Genomic DNA, 20,096 nt, shown 5'->3' on the forward strand with positions numbered 1-20,096 from the left:
AAAGTCCCTTTGCACAACATTGTATAGATTCATTGTCCTGGAACCTTTGAAACTTCCTAGTTTGTCCACAGAGATTTCTTTGCAGACTTCCCTTGGGAGCCAGACATATGGCTATATAATCCCTACTCAATTACTTTTAAATGGAGTAACAAGCCTGGTTCAGTGCTATTGCTTCTATATATTGCCTGTTTTATTATTGTTGCTGCGGACCTCCTCCTGCCTCCAGCAATACTAGATTCACAGCAATAATGAACAAACTATGATGAAATAGTAGATGGAAGGTTGCGTTATCTGGAAAGCCTGTGGTGCTGTTTCCGATTTCTTCACATTTCTAGTTCATTTCTTCTCTGATAATATGAATGCCAGGTGACATTTTTGGAAGGAACTGAAAATGCATTTCCTTCCTTCCAAATGCTGCAATACGGTTGCATAGGAGGGCTGGTCTTCTGCTGATTCCCACACGCCCTTCTGTTCATGGCAGGCTGGCAGCCCACACACTGGGCTTCATTTGTGCTCAGCCCTGGAACATGTGAGGTAAGTGTTATGTATTCATCAAATGGCTGTAAGTAAGTACAAGAGTACACTTCCTCGTGTACAGTGGAACCTCAGTTCTCGAACGTCTCCGTTGACAAACATTTCAGAACCCGAACAGCAAAAACCTGGAAGTAAATGCTTCCGTTTTCGAGTGTGCCTCAGAAGTCCGCTGCGTGTTTTTCAATTTTCTCAAATGAATTTGCTGACTGCCTTTGTGCTTCAGTTTTCAAACATTTCGGAAGTTGAACAATCTTCTGGAATGGATTACGTTTGAAAACCGAGGTTCCACTGCATAAGAAATTAAGGAGACATCTCACACCTATCAGGACTTGTGGTGGTATTTTGGGGTCAGACTTGTGAGAGCCAATGCCACTTCATTAGGGTAACCATCTGTCTACTTCACAGAGGCCCACCCTCTGTTTCAAGGAACCTTCTGTATGAAGGGCTGCATGGTCCAAATCTGGTTTAAAGATAAAGAACCCTAAGAAAAGAGAGCATGTGCCTTGAAGTTGCCCCTTAGCATAGGCCTCAGTCTCTCCCACTGCATTGTTTTTCTGTTTACACTTTAGGGGTGTAGCCAATGAAGTTATTCCACTCAACCTTCTCTTACCTCTCCCCATCCACTCCAGCACTTCACCTAAACCTCCTTTATGGATCTGAGGACACAGAGGAGGAGAAGGAAAGGAAGTTCTGTTGCACGACTGGAAGTCATTCTGCAACCACCTTATTGCGACTGGGTGCGACCCATAGTAATGATTTCTAAATTTGCACGAACACATGCAAATAATATGCAAATCAGTGTCCTCTTTTGCCCTCTTTTTATTATACATTACCCCTTTTTTTGGCAGCGCATCAGCAGTCATTGTACTCTTTATCTAGAAATGAACTGCTGCCCATGCCCCACAGCTGGATCAGCCAGGAACAGCTCCAGCCCTATGCTAGCACAATCTGCTCTTTCATTTTCAAACGAAGTGAAAGTGGTATATTCTCCTCCATGCTTCCTGCCTCATGCTAAGGAACAACAGAAGAAGAAGAAGAAGAGAGAAAACACACAGAGTGGCTGTCTAAGTGTGCCCTCAGGTATCCATTTCTGCTGGGCTGGCAATAAAATCTGAAGTTGAAATTATTCATTTCCAGGCTGCTGGTCCAGCCCACCTACATCTGCTGCTATTACTGAGCCAGAGAGCAGTCACTTTCAGTCTCGCATTATATACTGCGTTTGGAGGAGAGGTCAGCCAAGAAACCCAGGAATGCTTCCTTCTCTGGAAGAGAACTGAGGATCACAGGGAAGGGAAGAAATGTAGGCCTGCAGCTCTCTTCCACCTACTGTTTCCTTAGTGTCAAGGCCACCTGAAGGAAAGAATGGCTTTGGTTTTATTGTCCAGCCAGCAGGCCACCACAATAAGTTTCACCAGGGGTGGGGTACATCCAAAAACCTGAAAACACTCAATGGCGCTGTAAATGTGATCCAGCGCTGGCAGTGGATTCCACTGTGCAAAGAACAGCCAGAAGGGTATATTTAAAGCATTCCAGTACTGTTCAGATTGATCTTTTTAAAGCAAAAGGTGCAGTCTGTCTAAGAGGGTGATGGGTAGGAACACAAGAAGAAGAAGAAGAAGAAAACCCAGAGAGTGGCTGTCTAAGTGTGCCCTCAGGTGGGAAGAGCAATACAGCACTATGTTTAACTGAGGGCTCTGGTTTTTTAAAAAGGTAGAGCGAGAGGCCGTGGAATCATAGCTAAACAGTGACAAAGCATAGGGAGCATAAGAAGAGCCTGTTGGGTCAAGCCATTGGCCCATGTAGTCCAGCATCCTGTTCTCACAGTGGCCAACCAGATGCCCGTGGCAAGGAGGATCCAAGCACAAGAGCTCTCTCTCCTCCTGCAGTTTCCAGCAATAATAATAATAATAATAATAATAATAATAATAATAATAATAATAATAAATTTTAATTATATCCCGCCCTCCCCAGCCGAAGCTGGGCTCAGGGCGGCTAACAACAGTCAAAATAGTTCAACATTCTAAAAACATTCATTATAAAATTAATTAAAATCAAATTAATGGCAACCATCAAGCAAATTCCTGTGCAGGTTGCCAGAGGAGGGGGTCAGGCTGCGCCCTGACCAAAGGCCTGGTGGAACAGCTCTGTCTTGCAGGCCCTGCGGAAAGATGTCAGGTCCCGCAGAGCCCTAGTCTCTTGTGACAGAGCGTTCCACCAGATTGGAGCCGCGGCCGAGAAAGCCCTGGCCAGCCTAACCTCTCTGTGGCCTGGGATCTTTAGGATGTTTTTATTTGCAGACCATAAATTTCTCTGTGGGACATACCAGGAGAGGCGGTCCCGTAGGTACGAGGGTCCTAGGCCGTATAGGGCTTTAAAGGTTAAAACCAGCACCTTGAACCTGATCCTGTACTCCACCGGGAGCCAGTGCAGCTTGTATAGTACTGGATGAATATGATCTCGCAGCGAAGACCCCATAAGGAGTCTCGCCGCGGCATTTTGCACCCGCTGGAGTTTCTGGGTCAGTCTCAAGGGCAGCCGCATGTAGAGCGAGTTACAATAATCCAGTCTGGAGGTGACCGTCGCATGGATCACAGTGGCTAGGTCAGGGCGAGAGAGATAAGGAGCCAACTGCTTAGCTTGGCGGAGATGAAAAAATGCCGCCTTTGTTATAGCTGTAATCTGCGCCTCCATAGAGAGGGAGGTATCGAAGATTACACCCAAACTCTTAACGGACGATGCTGGCACTAACTGCACCCCTGCAAGAGATGGGAGTTGTCCCCTCAATCCCATATCGCTCCGTCCCAGCCAGAGGACCTCTGTCTTCGAAGGATTTAACTTCAACCGGCTCCCATGTAACCATCCAGCCACAGCTTCCAGACATCTGGTCAGTGTATTTGGGGCCGAGTCGGGATGGCCGTCCATCAACAGATAGAGCTGGGTGTCATCGGCATACTGATGGCAACCCAGCCCAAAACTCCGGACAAGCTGGGCGAGGGGGCGCATAAAGATGTTAAAAAGCATCGGGGAGAGAATCGCACCCTGAGGCACATCACACACCAAGGAGTGGCGCGATGACAATTCCCCCCCAAGCGCCACCCTCTGTCCCCGACCAGAGAGAAACGAGCGCAGCCATTGAAGGACTGTGCCCTGGATCCCCACGTCGGCAAGGCGGCGGTCTAGGAGTTCGTGATCGACCATGTCGAAGGCTGCTGACAGGTCTAGAAGAATCAGCAGCCCCGACCCGCCTCGATCCAGCTGCCTGCGGAGATCATCTGTTAGGGCGACCAGAGCCGTCTCGGTTCCATGACCAGCGCGGAAGCCGGACTGGAATGGATCAAGAGCCGATGTTTCATCCAGAAACCTACCAAGCTGTTCAGCAACCGCTCTTTCAATCACCTTACCCAGGAATGGAAGATTCGAAACCGGGCGGTAATTGGATAGATCTAAAGGATCTAATGATGTTTTCTTTAAGAGCGGATGCACCACTGCCTCCTTCAGTTCCCCTGGGAATATCCCGGTGCCAAGGGACAAATTGATGATATCCCCCAGGGGGGCCCGCACCTCGTCTGGACACGCTCTAATCAGCCAAGACGGGCACGGGTCAAGAGGACAGGTGGTGGGCTTTCCAGCTTGGAGGAGTCTGTCCACATCGGCTGGGGATATCCAGTCAAAGTGGTCCAATACTGGACCCGAGGACAGTCGAGGGGCCTCCAGTTCCTTTATTATATCCAAATTGGCAGGGAGGTCATGGCGGAGCAACAGGACCTTCTCCGCAAAAAAGCTCGCAAATGTCTCACAGCTGTGTGTCGAATTGTTATTTAAATTTGGCTGTCCTTCAAGGGACGTTAAAGACCTAATTATACTAAATAATTGTGCCGGGCGAGAGCTAGCGGAGGCAATGGAGGCCGAGAAGTAGGACTTCTTAGCGGCCTTCACTGCCATCTCGTAGGTTTTCTTAAAATCTCTATAAGATGTTCTTGAGGCTCCGTCACGGGCACCCCGCCATACTCGCTCTAGCCGTCTGAGGTCCCGCTTCATTTTCCGAAGCTCCTCGGTAAACCAGGGAGCCCGGTTTCTGCGGGGTCGCAGAGGGCGCCTAGGTGCGATCTTATCAATGGCTGCTAGGAGCTGTATATTCCAGCCCTCAACACGCTCAGTCAATGAGTCGCCAGGGGGAGAAAGGTCCCGCAAGGCCTGACGGAATCTATCAGGATCCATCAGCCTCTGCGGGCGAGCCCAAATTGGCTCGCCACCTAAGCAGGGTGGGGGTGGAGAACCAATCCTGGCTTTCAGTGCGTAGTGATCAGACCATGGCACCTTCATCGAAGGAAACATGATCACATCTATACCGGCGCCAAAGATCAAATCCAGCGTGTGGCCTGCTTGATGTGTGGGGCCCGAAACAAACTGGGAGAGCCCTAGTGTCGCCATGGAAGACACCAGGTCCAGAGCCTGTGAGGAGGGAGTGGCATCAGCATGGATGTTGAAGTCCCCCAATACCAATAGGTTAGGGAACTCCAAGGCCCAGCCGGCCACCGCCTCCAACAGGCCTGACAGGGTGGCTGCTGGTACGCTAGGTGGCCGGTACACCAGCCAGACAGCCAAGCTCAGCTCGGAGCCCCACACTAGGCCAACACATTCAATGCCGGGGATCGATGGCGATGGTAGAGCCCTGAAAGGACAGTCTTCTCGGATTAATAATGCCACCCCTCCCCCCCGGCCCACAGTCTGCGACTGGTGGAGGACGGAGAAACCCGGGGGCCCCATCTCTCGTAAGGTAACAGTTTCCCCTTCGCGCACCCAGGTCTCCGTCACACAAGCCAGGTCAACCCCGTGCGAGGTGAAGAAGTCTCGAAGGGTGGCGGTTTTGTTGCCTATAGACCTGGCATTGCACAACACCAGTGACGGAGGTGAGTAATCCTTGCTCACCCTACCTTCGTCCCTCGGGATGGGGCGCAGATTGGAAGGGGTACGAGCATATCCGTATCTCGATCCCCTTCGCCTATGACATCTGCCCCCACCGCCATACCTCCCTCGCCCCACTACGGTAGCAAACCCAAGCCTCAAACCAACCTCCATTTACAAAATAGAAAAACAAATCAAACTAAAAACAATTATACCAACAAAACAAATCCCCACCCCACCCAATATCCAACCCCAAACCCAAATAAAACGGAACAAAATAAAAATACATCAATAAAAACCACCGTTCACGGTGGTACAACAAAGTAAAAAGTAAAAACTCCTATAAAACACTTTAAAATATATAAAAACATTTTAAACATTTGCTGCGGCGACACCAGTATCCTTAAAACTGTAGTGGTGGCGAGTGTGGGCCCCGCCCCCTAGGCCTGGTGGAGTGGGCCTACAGGAGGGAGCGGCCTTCCTCAACCACCACGGTGCAGCAGCAGCAGCAGCGATGTCCCAGTGCCTCATGAGGCCTTTTAAGCTGTGCGGTGGTGAGTCAGTCTGGGCCCCGCCCCCTGGGCCAGGTGGAATCAGCCTGAGGGGGGAGCGGCCTTCTCCAACTGGTATTTAGAAGCATTGCTGCCTCTGAACATGGAAACAGGGATAGGTAGATTGGAAGGAGTCTAAATTGTAACTGGGGAAAGACAAGGGCCATCTCTAAGACTGAGTGGGGGTGAATGAATGTATGAAGCAGATAACTGGAATGGCGCTGATGGGATTTAAGCAAATTACGGGCCTTGTCTGTGAGGAGGATACATAAGTGAGTGTGTGTCACCATCCCTCCATCAGAAAAAAGATGCACCTAATGAATTTTTGCAGGCCATACAGTACTTGAACGCACAGAATTTCTGTCAGGTAACGAAGCAGCAATCCTGGTGCACCATAATGGGTTAGTGTATTTGCCATGAGTTCACTGTGCAAACTTAAGCAAACCTCTCTCTCTCTCTCTCTCTCTCTCTCTCTCTCTCTCTCTCTCTCTCTCTTCCTCGGTTTCCCCACCTTCCCCCCCCTCTCTCTTCCTCGGTTTCCCCACCTTCCCCCCCCTCTCTCTCTCTTCCTCGGTTTCCCCACCTTCAATGTGAAGGATGACAATACCGACTTACTTTAGAGGGTGTTATAAAGATTACACCTAGATAATGCATGTGAAGTGCTTTGAACACTGGTTCAAACATTTGCTATAAAAATGTTAGGGTTGTATTAGATGATGCCAATGATTTAGTGCCATTCTTTGGGGGCTGTCTTATTGCCAGAAGGATATAGCACTGATGTGTTCCTGCATTAACAAGTTGTTGGAGAGTATGGCCCTATGAGTTTGACCAAACTGTGGGAGGCAGTGGAAGACAGAAGTGCCTGGCATGCTCTGGCCCATGGAGTCACGAAGAGTCAGACATGACTAAATGACTAAACAACAATGACCCTAAGGTCCTCTTACCCCCTTCCCCAAGTCCCTGTATGTAGCCACTAGACTTCTCACCTTACTCAGAAGAGATACTTCTAAAACAGGAATGGTGTCATGGACTGGTTGGATGCAGATGAGTGGTGGGAGAGACCAGCTGGGGAACCCCATGGGAAGAAGGCTCAGAGCCAGGGGATTGGTGGTGGGCCAATGATGAGTGGTCAGAGGGAGCAGGCTGGGAGAAGGCGGTGTTGGAAGCTGAAGATGTGTAGTGAGCAGGAAGAGGCTGTGGCAGAGATAAGTCCAGAATCAGAGGCAAAAGCTGTAGCAGAGGTGGAGGGAGGCCAAGAGGCAGAGATGAGTGAGACTTTTGAGGAGTCATGGGTGTCTCCCCCTCCTGCTGCGACAAGCGCCGCTCCCCCTTTGTCTTCCAGAACCAGAAGAGGCATGAAATGGGCAGAAGAGAGATTGGCTGCACAGAGACACAGTCTCCAATTGCTGGGGGAAAACTCTGGAGAGGAGGGGACTGTGGGAAGGCAAGGACCTTCAGTCTCAGCAACTGCTTCATGGGGGCAAGACCTACCAGGGATGAATTGCTGTGCTCACTAGGTCTGTCAATCCTCCACGTCTGTGCACATTGTGTTTTTGCTAATAAAGAGTTAACTCCAACTTGCACGGTGTGATTTACTGACGGCTCGCTCCTGTCAAGTGGAGAACCTGTGTCCCTCCAGCTGCTGCTGGACTCCAGCTCCCATCACCCCTGACCGATGGCTGGAACTCATAGGAACTGGAGTCCCATAACATCAAGAAGGCCACAGATTCGCCCCATCCCACTGCTAAAAGATTGTGAGCATAATGCTGCTTTAATGTAATCCCACACACTTCTGCGTGTTGAATGGAAGCTATTTCCTTTTGCCAGATGTATTCTGTGCCTGCAATCCCCATTCAAGCTAATGGGAACTCCATATAGCTGACCCATTAAATATCAGGCCACCTTTTCATTCATTTGTAATTCAGATGGCGACCGTTGCCATACAACTCATTTACTCAGCTGCCTCGGAGAGGAGGAAGGCTCCTAGGAAGGCTGCCACAAAAATAGGTTAGGAAATTGATTTGTGGTCAAGTTTAAATAATGGGAGCCATTTCCCAGAGAAATAAAATGTGCTTTCTCTGTCTCATTAGGCTGCCAATAGCTGGATATTAAACGGCTTCACCCGAGTTTTCATAAACACCCCAAGGAAGGAAAATGTTGTCTTATGTACTTGTGTTTTAATGATCACTTTGTATTCCCAGACATTTCATGAGGACAAATGAGTTGTGTTAGCAGGAGACAGTCTCTCGTTGTCATTATTGCTATGTATAGGCTTTTACTCTGGTGTCTGTGAGGGGCATTGACAGTGCAAGTCCTTACTCAGTGTATGTAGGAGCATAAAACAACAATACCACCACTATCAGAGCAGCTTATGGCTGAGAGTGGCTGAGATGCTTTAGTATGCACAATCTTGCTCATGCATACTTTCAGTTCCATTGGCACGTGTGTATCGTACAATGCGTACATTTATAGAGAAATATGAAGACATTTCATAGCGATGGTGGCTGGTGCTTTAGCGTGGTAAATATGAAATCTTTGGTCCAACACACACAATCCCTTTCCCTTCAGCCTAGAGTGATCCTTTTTAAAACTGTAATTTGGAGGGGGGAAATGTTTGTTAGCTAGGATAGCGGGTGGTACTGTATAGCTGTAGCGGGTGGCGCTGTGGTCTAAACAACCGAGCCTCTTGGACTTGCCAGTCGGAAGGTTGGCAGTTCAGATCTGCCTGATGGGGTGAGCTCCCATTGCTTTCTCTGAGCTTCTGCCAACCTAGCAGTTCGAAAGCATGCCAGTGCGGGAAGGTAAACAGCGTTTCTGTGCGCTCTGGTTTCCGTCACGGTGTTCTGTTGTGCCAGAAGCAGTTTAGTCATGCTGACCACATGACCCAGAAAGCTGTCTGTGGACAAACACCAGCTCCCTCGACCTGAAAGCGAGATGAGTGCCGCACCCCATAGTCGCCTTTGGCTGGACTTAACCATCCAGGGGTCCTTTCCCTTACCTTACCCTTATGGCTGCTTGAAATAGTGTTGCCCCACTGCTGGCTCAGACCACAGTAACATTTCTGCACTCTAGTTTCAAGCCTGTAGATGGCCAATGGTGGACTTGGGGTAGTCCCATGTAGGCAGTGGCGTAGCGTGGGTTGTCAGCACCCAGGGCAAGGCAAGTAATTTGCGCCCCCTAACCCGTGGGTTATGTACCCCCTAACCCATGGAGCGGCCCCCCCTGCACCCCCCACGCTACGCCACTGCATGTAGGAGAAAAGGACTGCAATCTCATGCTACACTTGCTTCTTCATCAGACCCATCCCCTTTGAGTGTCAGCAAGGGCCATGTGCCCCTTTTATGAAGGTGGTCTTATTTATACAATATCATTAATGGACACCAGGAGTGAGGAACCTCAAGCATCAAGCCAAAGTGGCCCTCCAAGTTAGGAGTGTTGGAGATTATTATTATTATTGTCAATTACCCGTTCCCCCTAAAGTCCCCAGCATCACCTCTCATACTGGTCTAGAGGCTCTCTCAACTCTTTGGAACAGAACATGGTTGGGCACAAGAGTTTGTAGGGGGATTCAATTAAACTTACTTACATTTTCTGCTGGTTGGAGCATCGTGTGAATGACACTCCTCTCGAGGGACTCTGCTGCTAATGGAAGCCAAGTCAGGATCCAAGCCAAAGTCTATTCTAGTTTCTGTACAGTAACAAGACCAAGGTTAGATCAAGTCGTGAAGGTTAGTTGAGTAGCGGCACTGTTCCCCTTCTAAATAGGTGATAGCCAAGGTGATAGCCAGTGTCACCTCCCGTCATCCTGATCATTAGCCACATTGGATGGGGCTGATAGGAAATGGAATTCAAAAACATCTGGAGGGGACCACATTGACTACCCCTAGCTCTCAAGTTGTTCAGGGCTTTGCAATGCAAATCACTCGCAAATATTATTTATGTAAGGGTACTGAATGAGTTTCAAAGACCATGGTGCTAATTATAGAGATGAAGTTCAGGTAGAGTGAATCAGCTTAAAAGCTGGTATAAAACAGCATGAAATATTGCAGACGTGTATAATATTTGGCATTCACAACAGGTTACGAAATACAAGAACTTCCACATACTCCTTTGCAAGAACTATGGGACAGCATCAACAAATAAGTATTCACCCACCATCAAGCACAGTATCTTCCTGCTGTGTAGACAGCCTATGAGTTGACTATTTAGAGGAGACTGAACGGTAGTCTTGACGTTAAAAATGAAACAGCTGGCTGGAAAGGCTCTGCCAGAAGCATGATATGTGAAGTTCCCCTCATCATGCTGCTTCACTCCTATGCGTAGAAAAGGCAGTACAGTATTCAAATAGAACAAGTTGCCTTTGGAAAAATGAATTACCGTATTTTTTGCTCTATAAGACGCACCAGACCACAAGACACACCTAGTTTTTGGAGGAGGAAAACAAGAAAAAAATATATTCTGAATCTCAGAAGCAAGAACAACAAGAGGGATCGCTGCACAGTGAAAGCAGCAATCCCTCTTGCTGTTCTGGCTTCTGGGATAGCTGCACAGCCTGCATTCGCTCCATAAGACGCACACACATTTCCCCTTACTTTTTAGGAGGGAAAAAGTGAGTCTTATAGAGCAAAAAATATAGTAAGTCAAGCCTGGACCTACTGGGTTGCCTTTGATTTCATCATACTATTCTTCAACTTGCATCAGCTAGGAGGTACTACAGATATATCCAGATACAGCATTAAGGGTAGAACTACATGTTACATCAGGGGTGCGGGAATCTGTGGACATCTGGATGTTGACAGAATTATAGAGTTGGAAGGGATTCTGAGGGCCATCGAGTCCAACCCCCTGCAATGCAGGAATCTCAGCTAAAGCATCCATTCTTGGGCTCTAACTACTATCACCCCCAGCCGGCATGGCCCATGGCCAAGGATGATGGGAGCAGTAGTCCAGCAACATCTGGAGGACCACACACACACTTGTCCATCTGTTTCAAAAAGTCAAGGGATTTTCAGGAGTGACTTACAATAGAGAAGAAATTGAGGGTACATAGACAGAAATGTTTGCACATGGTCATGGGTATAATTAGATCTCAGCCACCATTAGTGGGCTACATCAAACACAGGACTGCAGCTTCCCATGTCGGACAACATTCCTCACATCCAGATTACATGATGAATTTCTCCAGCCAGGGTCCACACTATAAGGTGCTGCAGCATTGGAGATTGGGGGGAATGTGGAGGAGCAGAGTTTTCAGTTTCTAAAGTGCAATTCTACCCTCTGTGTGTTTTTGAAAAGGAATTTTTTTTTGTTAAGGAGGAAGCTATGTACAATGTACAATGGCACATACAATGCTCACAATGAATAGAGTTGCTATTGGTGCGATGACTGAGCAATGTCACAGAAGCATTAGCTAGTCTACAAGGGAAATGCTATTCATAAATTGGCAAAAAGCTATTCAGTTTGTATACTGGGGTTGGCAGGACCACCCACCAATTTAATGCCAGATATCTTTTATTTGGGGGCTCTAAGGAGAAATCTAGAAAAGGTTCAAATTTGCAGAAATTCTCCGTCTTCAGTATTGGTTGCAGACCATCTGAACGGCACTATTTACAGGGGATTTCTGAATGGAGTGGAATTTTAAAAAGGAGGCCAATGCACCATTACTGGGCATCCTGTTGCTGAAGCATGTGATGTCAGCATTGATTAGTACTCAGCAGCACCCAGGCATTCATGCACAGCCACATCGTGCATTCAGATCACCACCCTCAGGACAACAAAAGCTTTTCATGTCCGATTCCCAATGTGGCAGTTCCCAGTTTCCATGTGCAGTCTGGGATGCTACAGTAGCCAGGTGCAGGAGGGAGAGAACGTGGCTCATATTTATATTTGGAGTGTTTGCATGAGTCTAAGTTTTTTTGGTGGAACTAACAACCCCGTTTTCATTCTACATCTGCCGAGGAATCTGCCAAGCACATTTACCTTAGCTTGTTAGGGAGAAAATTAAAGAGGCAGGAAGTGGTTTTCTCTTTTTTTAATTCACAGCCTGCAAGCAGCAGGGATCCTTAGGGAGACACAGCGAGCATTCAGCATTGCCTCTGAGGGCAGCTCATCCAATTCAAAATAAGTTAGTGAGATCTAGACGCTGTCACTTCCTTCCACCTCAAAAAAATGCTAGGCCAATGCCAATCAGCAGATTCTCCCATCAGCTTCTGAACGCAACATTGACTCGTGATATTTAGGACAAGGACTTCTGAAGAACGTGTCCCCGTTTCAGCACTAAACAAATGTTGCTTTTTCAGAGATCTGAAGATAGAAAATCAAAACAAAGCCTCTTCATCCTTTCATAAGGTTTTGCTCTAACATATTTCTTAAACAAAATTTATGTACTACTTGATTGTAGTAAAAATTCTAAATGGTTTACAGATCCATGGGGTAGCCTCAGAACTGATTCTTGCTGGACATGCAACAACAAGTCATATATACAACTAGTTAATCACTGATCTAGAGAGGGATGGAGCTGGAATCCTGGGCAAAAGGTCTCATACTACGGTACAAGCCCAGGGATGGCCTTGTTGGCCCAGGGATGCTCTTTGTTGTTTTGACTACAGAATAACATAGATCTTCTTCTGATGTGTTTTTGAATTTGCTTAAGGATAGTGTAGTCCTTCTCCTCCATCAAGGCAGACAAAACTTTTCTTGTTTGTAACATGATCCTAAGCACTTTGCCTGGATGCCAGTTCAACAGCAGCTGTGTACACACCAGGGGCACACAGATCCCCTTTCTCCATGTGTGCTTTTGTGCACATTTGTCCACACAACAGCACTTTCAATTGAACTCTGTCTCAGTGTTCCCCATCCACACTAGTGGATGGGATGTATTTGCACTGTGCCTTATTGCCCCCTCCTCTCAATTATGGCTTCCCCACCTTCACTTAGTTCTGGGAACCTGAGGTCCATTGTGGGCACATAGATGATAGATAGATGGGTAGATGATAGATAGATGATAGATATAGATGATAGATAGATAGATAGATAGATAGATAGATAGATAGATGATAGACTTGTGATTCCCCATACTTCAACAAAACTGCAGGTTAACACATTTTCTTCCCACAAATAAGTGTGCCACACTTGTTCCCACTGGCAGCCCATCCTCCTTGAGTTCCAGAATCCTAAGGTCTATTGTGGACACACACAGATGTTTGTTTACCTATGTGTGCAGCCTGGTTTGTGTGTGTGTTATTTTAAAGATAACAAATTTCCTCACATACTAGACCAGCACAAACCAAAATGTTAACATCAGTGCTATTTTTCTAGAAAAAGATGCCAGAACTCACCATGAACCTTTGTTCTCTTATAATGGCAATGGTGCCCACCTGAGAGGTGCCGGAACTGATTTCTGGTGATTTCTAGCTGAAAAAAGCCCTGGTTAATATATTTTTAGTGCACACATGTTGCACCTGGTCCCACCACAGCTTGCCAAGGAGTGCCTTACCAGCAGAAATACAGGGTGGGGTGATAGAATGGACCCCAAAAAACATTACTACACACATTAAAACACCAACTATGCTCAGACAGTGCACTTCAGTATGTCTGCAGTCATGTAATATGCGGTTTTATGTTGGATGTTTTTCCTTGCTGCATTAGCAGTGGTTTGGGTATATCTGAAAAAAGGAGAGGTGGAATGTGAGCTGTCACTTGGATGAGGGCAAAGTTGTATGTGGATGATGCAAAAACCACTGACCCATGGCCCGTATCAAATCCACTTTCATGTGCCATGTGTAAACAGGCAGCATTACAACTATGGAAACCATGGCATTTGCACTGAATGTTCTTTCAGGGCAACCATCTGTAATTAAAAATCCAAATATTAACGTGTGGTTATTTAGGACCGATTCAGATAAAATGTGCTCATCTTTAGTTGACAACAGCATGAAATGATGACTTGCGTGTATGAATCAGCTGTTACTACAGATAGCATTTCATGCTGCCTGGGGCCAGTCCAAATCCAAAACTTTCAATGGACATACATTCAGCTGATAGTTATCAAGTGATAAGTTATCTAGTGATTAATATACATGTATCATCCTCTGACCTCGGTATCAAAACTTTGACCTCTTTGACGACAGAAGTGCCAGAGTTTCAGTGGTGTCCTTTCATGAATTGACACTGAACCTCAAAATAGCAACAAGTTCTAACTCCAGGCTGCTTAACCACGAGAAAAGTTATCAGGATGGGGGGTAGGGAAATGAGATGAACCTGTGTCCTGGTTAACACTACAACCCAAGTGACATTCCAGGCTTGCTAGGCAACTGTAGTACAATGTTGGTTTACTAACCAGGATCTTGGAAGATCCTGGCTGGTAAACTGACATAAAACCACAGTGCACTATTTAGGATGTGACTGGTTTAAACTAACCGGGATAAGCATGCGGATAAAAGAACGTAGTAATGGGATGAATGACCTTCCAGGCTTCATGCTTACTTTCCACTTCACGCTGATGTTCAAACCAGGCCTACATGATTGCAGAATCATAGAACTGGAAACCCCCTGCAATGTAGGAATCTCAACTAAAGCATCCCTGGCAGATAGCCATCCAACCTCTCTTAAAAACCTCCAAGGAAGGGAGTCCACCACCTTCCCAGGGACTCTGCTCCATTGTCAAATAGCTCTCACAGAAGTATAGAGATGGAAGGGACCACAATGATAATCTTTTGCCCAATGTGAGGCTTGGAACCATGACTCTGGGATTAAAAGTCTTATGCTGTACTGTCAGAAAGATCTTCTTGATGTTTAGTTGGCATCTCCTTTCTTGTAACTTGAAGCCATTGGTTCAGGTCCTACCCTCCGGAGCAGGAGAAAACAACCTTGCTGCATCTTCCATCTGACAGCCCTTTAGATATTTGAAGATGGCCATCATATCTCCACTCAGTCTCCTTAGTCTTCTCTGTGAAGGGGGATTAATTATTAAAGCACTGTGGGAATTGTAGCTGTCTAAGGAGGACAAGAGTCTCCTAACAATTCTCATCATACCCTTAAAGGTAAAGGTAAAGGTACCCCTGCCCGTACGGGCCAGTCTTGTCAGACTCTGGGGTTGTGCGCCCATCTCACTCAAGAGGCCAGGGGCCAGCGCTGTCCGGAGACACTTCCGGGTCACGTGGCCAGCGTGACATCGCTGCTCTGGCGAGCCAGAGCCGCACACGGAAACGCCGTTTACCTTCCCGCTGGTAAGCGGTCCCTATTTATCTACTTGCACCCGGAGGTGCTTTCGAACTGCTAGGTTGGCAGGCGCTGGGACCGAGCAGCGGGAGCGCACCCCGCCGCAGGGATTCGAACCGCCGACCTTTCGATCGGCAAGTCCTAGGCGCTGAGGCTTTAACCCACAGCGCCACCTGCGTCCCTCATCATACCCTTAAAAGACCACAATTCTCCAGATTATTGGGGTGAAAAACCAAGATGGCGTAAATTAGCTTGCTTCAAATGCATAGTGCAGATGGGGCCTCTTTTATCAATGTTCTGATTATTAATATCTGTATGATTTGTTTTGAAAGGTCATAACATTTGCTCTTTGCTCTGAAATACTTTCAGGGGGAAAATTATTTAAAATGACATCCGGTGCTGATCCAATGTGGAGCCTTGTTCTGTCCACGTAGTCTCATGTTTCTTATGGGGTGGTGTTCTTGCTTTCTCTCCTAGGCTAACAAAATAGGCATGTTAAGAATAACTCACCCAGCATATTTTGTGGGCAAAATTTCCCAAAGCAAAGTATGAACTCAGAAACCAAACATTTTGATTGGGTGTCTGCCACGGAACAATGATAAGGAATGCAACTTGTTTGAAAAATATAGCCTTTCTTCCCAGCGCTTCAAAAGAGGTTTTTTCGTTTTGTTTTCATTAAGGTTTTTTTAAGACAGTCTTTGGCATTCCAGGAGTAGTATATTTTGAGGGGCAATGAAATGCTTGGGAACTTTAGTCACAGTTACTACCACCTAGGATTATCAAGAGGAAGAAGAAAACACTTGCAGGGTTTTGTCATGTTTTCCTTGAAGGCTCATAAAAAAGAAGAGTGAATCTGACACTAGGTATTGGAATAACAAGGGACTGGAAATAGATCATGGCTGCTTTCAGTCTTATACACTCAAACTATGAATAAGAAAGCTTTGCAAACTTGCTGGCTCCAGAAAGAACTCTGCCGCCATGACAACAGGAAAGCATTACTGAATCACCATGACAAAGAGCTTTAGACAACTGCTGCGGCAATGAAAAAGCCAGATTTAGGAAATCAACGTTTGGCACAAATAGAAAAACACAACCAGCAAAAAAAAAAAATGTTTGCACTTTATTTATTATAGTACTGGCTGTTGGTATGTTGATCACGATCAGCTAAAACAGCATGAAAATAACAGGATATTCTTATGACTGGATTATATCTCTTTAGAGTGGAAGGAGCAAGCTAAATCTGTATTTTCCTAGGGTCTTGTAAAGAACAATAATTTCCAGTAAGCTACAAACTGGTATATAAAACAACAGCAGTTTTATTATAAGGGCATCTACTACTTTACAACTGTGCATCACTGCACTAGTCACACTGAACTTATTTGCCATTTTTCTGCGTCTTCTTTTTGCATAGAAGGGGGGCATTTACTTCAGCAGGAGGGCAGTTTTGTTGCTGGAAATGCTGTGCTGCTACTCTCCTTCCCCGTGGGTATGGGAATGCTTTGGGAACTGTGGTGTCTTTAGGATATATGATAAGATACTGTCAAGTTTCTTGAGATGTATCCTGGGGCTCCCAAGTTCAATCAACTGTGAGATGGTGTGTGCAGAACTAGGTATACACACGATGGACTATTGGGTGTGGGCTAGCACTATAAAATACTGGTTGCATTGCTGTGTGCATTGCCAACCTTCAAGTCTGCTCTGAGTTACTTAAGGACTGCTATAAATCCAAATGGTTCCAACTCTTACATGGCAAAATCAGATCTATTTGTACTGACTTGGAACTCTTGTATAATTCAAGTTAGCAATATATTTATTGTAATCTTAAAACCAGATTGAAAAACAAAACATTGAGTCAGCTGTAAATAAAATTTGATCCCCCAAGTTCCATGGTTTAAATACAATAGATAACAAGGGCACTTATATATCAAAATTATTAATTCCTTTATGTTAGCCCAATTGAATGTTTTTTCCTCAGCTTTTGTCATCACACACAGAGCTCCTTTCCTTTGTTCCCGTTAATGGCCCATCACCCAGGCAATTGCCTCACCAGGAAGCAAGCCCGGCTTATATTTTAACACTTGCTAGATCCAGGGGTGAGGAGAATCCAGGAGCTAGAATGGTCTTGGCATACAGCCCACTCCCCACCCCAACTCATAATTTACACTATGAAAACACCTTTAATGTTCCTCATTTTGTCCCTAAAGTATCATTTTCGTTATCCCTCACTTTGCTTCCATTCTCTACAGTAAAACAATTGTTCACCTAGTCTGCACTTGGTGATATTTATCTCAAATACAAACAGACTTACAAAAAGCTTCCCCCAACTCAACCTGTACAAACAAATAGTTATAAAAATATATAGTTGTCATGGGTTACAAATGTCTACAGTGATCTTTCGTACCTCCGAACTGAATTAAAAAGAAAGGTAAAAGCCATAAATCTGAGCTGGATTTCTTTCCATAGGTTTGTTGTTGTTGTTGTTGTTGTTTAGTCGTTTAGTCGTTTAGTCGTGTCCGACTCTTCGTGAACCCATGGACCAGAGCACGCCAGGCAGTCCTGTCTTCCACTGCCTCCCGCAGTTTGGTCAGACTCATGTTTGTAGCTTCAAGAACACTGTCCAACCATCTTTTCCTCTGCCGTCCCCTTATTCTTGTGCCCTCCATCTTTCCCAACATCAGGGTCTTTTCCAGGGAGTCTTCTCTTCTCATGAGGTGGCCAAAGTATTGGAGCCTCAGCTTCTGGATCTGTCCTTCCAGTCAGCACTCAGGGCTGATTTCCTTAAGAATGGATAGGTTTAATCTTCTTGCAGTCCATGGGACTCTCAAGAGTCTCCTCCAGCACCATAATTCAAAAGCATCAATTCTTCGGCGATCAGTCTTCTTTATGGTCTAGCTCTCACTTCCATACATCACTACTGGGAAAACCATGGCTTTAACTATAACTATTCCATAGGTTACACATGAATAAAACTTGTGGTGGTTATCTGTTATTCATAGCCATGTAAATGACTCAGTGGAATGGGTGAAAACCTCCTACATCATGGGTAGGCAAACTAAGGCCCAGGGGTCTGATCTGGCCCAATTGCCTTCTCAGTCCGGCCCTTGGACGGTCCGGGAACCAGTGTGTTTTTACATGAGTAGAATGTGTCCTTTTATTTAAAATGCATCTCTGGGTAATTTGTGGGGCCTGCCTGGTGTTTTTACATGAGTGGAATGTGTGCTTTTATTTAAAATGCATCTCTGGGTTATTTGTGGGGCATAGGAATTCGTTCATCCCCCCCCCCAAAAAAAAATATAGTCCGGTCCACCAAAAAAGGTCTGAGGGACAGTGGACCGGCCCCCTGCTGAAAAAGTTTGCTGACCCCTGTCCTACATAATCTACACTGGTGTCTAAAGGTGGCTAAATGCTTCTGACTATCTTTGGGGTTAAAGTTAGGCCTGAGTCAGCAGCCTCAAAACTGCCAAAAGAGACCAAAATGTCAGTTTTTTTCTACTCTCTCCCAGATATTTCACAAAGATATTAATTTCAATATAGAAAAGCTTGATTTTGGTAGCATTCTCTGTCAGTCACAAACAAGATTTCAGATCTATGGAAAGAGAATAGTGCTCTTACACAGTGTACTGACTGACTAAACAACAGATTGTGAATCAGGTAATTTTATGCATCTACTGATTTTTCATTTTAGCTAGGCAATTACCTTCCATTTGTCTTAGTCATTCAAGTTGAAAATAATAGGCTAAAGCAGATTCTTTTTGAAAAATAGGTGCCATGAACAATTTTCTTACATGAAAACAAAACTTATGGATCTATCAAAAATTGTACAACTGTAAAAGAAGCCCATTATGCTAGATTCTAGGATGCAGCAATCAATCTTCTCTTGTTATGGATAGATTACTTACAGTACATTCCTATATATATATATTTGCTCAGAGGAAGGTCTCATTTTCAATGGAGTTTCATCTCATAGGATTGTAGCCTTAACTTCTTTACATATTGCAATTAACCATCTAGATTTCCCATGCACTGTGTGCAGGAGGGAGGAACCACTTTCTCTTGGAGATCTCGTTATGTTAATTGGTTCATGGGAACAATTTAGTTTGATGAAGTAATTTGATTAGCTACCACATGGAGAGCTGTTAGTTTTGCTTGATCTAAGCCCGTAGGTGCGGGGAAGGGGACATAAGGTGTCTATGTTAAAAGGCTTGAGGTAAGCAAACTAGTGTGTCTGGAGTTCATTGGATATTTTATTTTTCCTGGGAACTCTCTCAATGCTGTCCTTGCTTGCTGCTTCATACTAACACATTTTTAAAAGGAATTTGCTTCCCTTCCTGCGGTTTTCTGGGCAATAATTTTAGGGTTTTTTTAAAAAAAGCATACATTATAACTGCTCTATGTAACCTCCAATATTTCAGAAAGGTACTTGAAGGGGTTAGAGAGTTATTCTGAATGAAAATATATATATAGCTTCAGGCCTGTTTTCTCCTCAGTTGTTACCCAGATCACAGAAACAAAGTGCAAAGCTGATTTGATAGGAGGAGGTCTGTGGGCATGCGGTGGAGGTAGAAGAATATGAATATCCAGCATTTTCCAAACACTAGAACTAGTGAAGAGCAAGAACAAGGTGATATATACTGCAACATCCCACCCCTAAAGTATCTTGACTACAGAGCCGAGGAATCTCAGGTAAAATCCTTCTCTTAGCTTAGAACCTAGACCTGTCACTCAAATAAAGAGCTTACCCTCTTCCCTCTCATCACCTTGGCATTTTCTTCAAATGTTTCAATTTTTGCAGTTTTTTAAAATTGCCAGATCACACTGAATAGCTAGTGAGCTCGATTCAATTTGGGGTGATTTGGAGCAATTTGCTTTGGCTAAAAATTCATGCGT

At 45.5% G+C, this 20,096-nt stretch overlaps 1 protein-coding gene across 3 annotated transcripts in view; it reads left to right on the forward strand.

The window, feature by feature from the left end:
• Positions 1 to 20,096, forward strand: part of NINJ1 (ninjurin 1) — a 455,488-nt gene that overhangs the window by 228,905 nt on the left and 206,487 nt on the right. Inside the window, exon 1 of one of the 3 annotated variants that reach the window (XM_083727088.1) lies at positions 11,801 to 11,805. The exons of the other annotated variants lie outside the window; for them this stretch is intronic. The gene's annotated coding sequence lies outside the window, so the exon portion shown is untranslated. Of the gene's footprint in view, positions 1 to 11,800; positions 11,806 to 20,096 lie in introns of those variants that run through there. 3 annotated transcript variants of the gene reach the window in all.

This window comes from Podarcis gaigeae (assembly GCF_964106915.1).
Source record: "Podarcis gaigeae genome assembly, chromosome: 2".
Lineage (NCBI taxonomy): Eukaryota > Metazoa > Chordata > Lepidosauria > Squamata > Lacertidae > Podarcis > Podarcis gaigeae.